At 34.3% G+C, this 3,805-nt stretch overlaps 1 pseudogene; it reads right to left on the reverse strand.

Moving 5' to 3' along the window:
- LOC107662815 (gastrula zinc finger protein XlCGF7.1-like) overlaps positions 1-2,381 on the reverse strand; it is a 5,624-nt pseudogene extending 3,243 nt beyond the window's left edge.
- Positions 2,382-3,805: the final 1,424 nt, after the last annotated feature.

Raw genomic sequence — 3,805 nt, forward strand, 5'->3', positions numbered from 1 at the left:
CTACATCTTGAATGCCCTGGGGGTAAGCAGATAAACATCAAATTTTAATTTTTGGGTGAACTATCCCTTTAATGAGTTAATCCAAATTTAACAAAAAGCTTATGGATGTAATTATAGTATAAGTCTTTAAATTATAATAAAGTTGCTGTTTTTGTCAGTCTTCTGAGGAAGATTTATTCACCTGTTTTGAGACATTTTTCCTCAGATTTTTAAATGTTTCCTCTCAGAAATGCTCTTAAGAATAGTCTTAAGCTTTGACTTGAGTGTCAAAAAATTCTTAGTAAAAAGTAGGAAAAAGTCTCAAAAGGGGTGAGGAAGTCACAAAATCTAGTGACAAAATCACTAAATTGGCAACATTTACACTGACTACAATATAATCAGTTATTAATATTTTGTTGGTCCTCTCTTGTTTTTGCATGTGTTCATAATTTCTTTGTGTGACAGCATGGCCAAAAATTATGACCACACAATTTGGCATGTTTCATTGCATTATTATCATGAATAAAACAGTTGACCTTTGCACAATGCAAAGCATTTAAAAAAATACATTGTAATATTAAATAGCATCTTAATGAAATGATTGTATTGTAGTTACATTAAATGATTGGTGTTGTGCTGCTGTGACTTCACATTATCAGACTCACTATTGGCTGTTTCAGAGGTCGAGGGCAGCCATTTTGGGTTGACATCATTGTAGTCTTTAGTTCACAACACTTAAGTGTCACCTCAGTCAACACTTAAGAATCAGTCTTAGACTTTACTGAAAGTTGCTTTTAGCTTCTTTATAACGGTCTCCTACTCTTAGACAAGTCCTACTTTCTACTAAGAATTTTTTGACACTTAAGTCAAAGCTTAAAACTATTCTTAAGAGCATTTCTGAGACGTTTTATGCATACGAGCCCAGATCAAAAGAGCCATTCATTTTCAAATTTTGACATCACTTGTAATGATTTTAAAAAGCACATGTAGTAATGGCTGAAACTGAGCTTTTTGAAACTCTGAATCAGTTGAACCATTACATCGTAAAATGATTCACTGTTTCGAAGTGCTCCAATTGGATTGCGTATTGCGAATCATATGATGCGGGTTTGTAAATCTTTTTTTCTGATTTCTTTTTATATTATTATTTAATAGTACAAAACTTCAAATCATTAATACAGTAGTTATAAAAACAAAACAAAGAAATAAAGTATACACAAATACAAATCCCTTGAGAAAATGAACCATGGTTTTATTACAGTAAAAGTTTTTTTTTTTTTTTTGTATAACCACAGTTTTACTACAAATACCATGGTTAAACTGTTGTTAGTGTAGCAAAACCATGGTTAATTTGTGGTTACCATGGTTCAACTGTAGTAACCATGCTTCTTGTGGTTAGTTTTCATAAGGTATGTGTTGCCAAGTTAACAAAAAAAAAAGAAAAAGAAAGAAAAATAAATAAATGTACACCTTATGTCTGTTAACACCAATAAAACGAGCTTAATGCTGCAATTAACAGATCTGAACACATCAGCATAATGAATGAGGTGAAAACAGGATCTATTCACATGAAATAAAGAGGATTTTCAGCAGCTGATAATATTGATGAGCCTCAGACTATAAACACTCATTAAACAAGCCATCCAGGTTTATCAGCAGATCTCACTTTTTTAAAAAAGTGTTTGTGGGAAGAAATTGATTATTTGTGCAAGGATATTTTCTGAAAGACTATACAACTGCTCTATAAAACATTAGGCTATATGATTACTTGCATAACGTGATACAGAAAAAATGTCAGGCAATATAAAGACAGACACAACCATTATAATTTTTGCATATGAATCTAAACATTGTTAAAATTCCTGATAACTGCATTCATAGTGTAGGGGTTGGTAAAAATGAATGTGCTTAAAATGCATATGTCTATATGGGTAGAAAAAAAAACACCTCTTAAAATTGTGGGTGGTATTTGTGCCTTAAAAACATTAATTATGTTATATAAATTGGTGTAAATTCATCATCTTAATTTTCATTAATCAGTTCACTGAGTGGAAAAGAATGCTTTGTCGCTGTTATGCTTGCTGCCTGAAGAGGGCGCTTAATGCTATTGTTTCAAGGTAATGCAGCGGGCGAGTCAGAATCAATTAAATATTGCCGAAGACTGCAGCCAGTACTCCTCTGTCTTACAGCGTTTCTTTTCATTATATTACAGTGCTGGCCAGAGTTGTACATCTAATTTACCCACTCAGGCGTCCCAGACTTGAGGCGGGTAACAACTTGGGGGCTCGTCCGGGATCAGCGCCACCTGGTGGTCGGGTGCTGATCAGTAAAGAACCACAGTGGTTGAACGTCTTTCATCCCAGACCAGTGAGTTGAACGGCAGACACCAGCAGTCCAGTCATGGCTACTCTTCGAGATTCATATGTATCTATATTCAGACTGAGGTATTTATGTATGGTTTAATGATGCAGATGGACAGTCAGTCATGTGTGGACAGTCAGACCGCTTTTCAGCAGTGACTGTATGATCTTGAGATCCATCTTTTCACTCTGAGGACAATTGAGGGACTCATACATAACAATTACAGCTTATTCAAGACAGTACTAAATAAAAAATAACATGAGATTTTCATGATCCCTCTTATTTTGTTAAAATTATGAATATTTTGAATATTCTGCAAGGGGTATGTAAACTTATGTGCACAACTGTAATTTATTAGGCTTTTAAAATCTTTATTGAGAAATTTAAAACAGAATCCCACAAAGCAGACTTAATACTAATGGCTTTCAGATACAGCCAAAATTATAAAGTTATTTTTTACTGATGCAAATACAATCAGAAGTCAATAAAAGTTGCAGATAAACTGTAAGCAGTAAAGATCATGTATTAATACAGAGGTAACATTTACTCTATGATCACTCAAAGCAAATACAAAAAATAGCCAATTAAAAGTGCTTTCTCCAGTACCAAAAGCACCTGGTTCTGGAACCCATCCCTACTTACGAGCAAAGGAGGATCGGTTGCAATGCTACAGTACATCTTGCATTTGGATTTTCTAAATACATCATAAATGGAAGAATATCTACTTGATTTAAAAACAACAATGAAGAACAGGATAAAAATAAATGTCAGTTTAAAAGTTACAGATTCTTCTTCAGCTTCCAGAATAAGAACGTTTCGCACATGTAAAAAAAAAAAAAACGACTTTCCTTCATAAAAAGGGTAAACAAAAGTGATGAATGAAACTCATAAAACACAATGATATAATTAAAATCATGAAGTAAAATGACAAGAATAAAACTTTTAGATATTGTTCTTTGGGGAGGAACTCCATCTTTGAGTTGATCTGAATCTGACAGATGAAACTGTAAGGTTTCTCTCCAGTGTGGATCCTCTGGAGCCGCTTCAAATCTTCAGCTGTAATAAAAGTCTTCTCACACTCAAAGCACATATGGTCTCTCACACCAGTGTGTATCTTCTGATGAACTTTTAAACTCTGCAGTTGTGAAAAACTTTCCACACAAAGAGCATGAATGTGGTTTCTGTTTCTCCTTCGTATGAACTTTCAGGTGATTCTTCAAGCATGAAGCCCACAAACATGTTACAGTTGAAACTTCTGGTCTTGAAGATGAACTTTGTTCATGGGGACTTAAGATGATGTTTCTTTGTTAGGACAGATTTATACAGAAGATGCTTTATTTCTTGACACATTATTGTGTCATGTTTGGTGAGGACGCAACGTCAGACCTAGTGATGGAACGGTTCGCGGAAAAAAATCTAACCATACGGTTCTCCACACACGGTTCGGCATGCACTAGGACCGCGG

The sequence above is a fragment of the Sinocyclocheilus anshuiensis genome, unplaced genomic scaffold (genome assembly GCF_001515605.1).
Source record: "Sinocyclocheilus anshuiensis isolate Anshui unplaced genomic scaffold, SAMN03320099.WGS_v1.1 scaffold1815, whole genome shotgun sequence".
NCBI lineage: Eukaryota > Metazoa > Chordata > Actinopteri > Cypriniformes > Cyprinidae > Sinocyclocheilus > Sinocyclocheilus anshuiensis.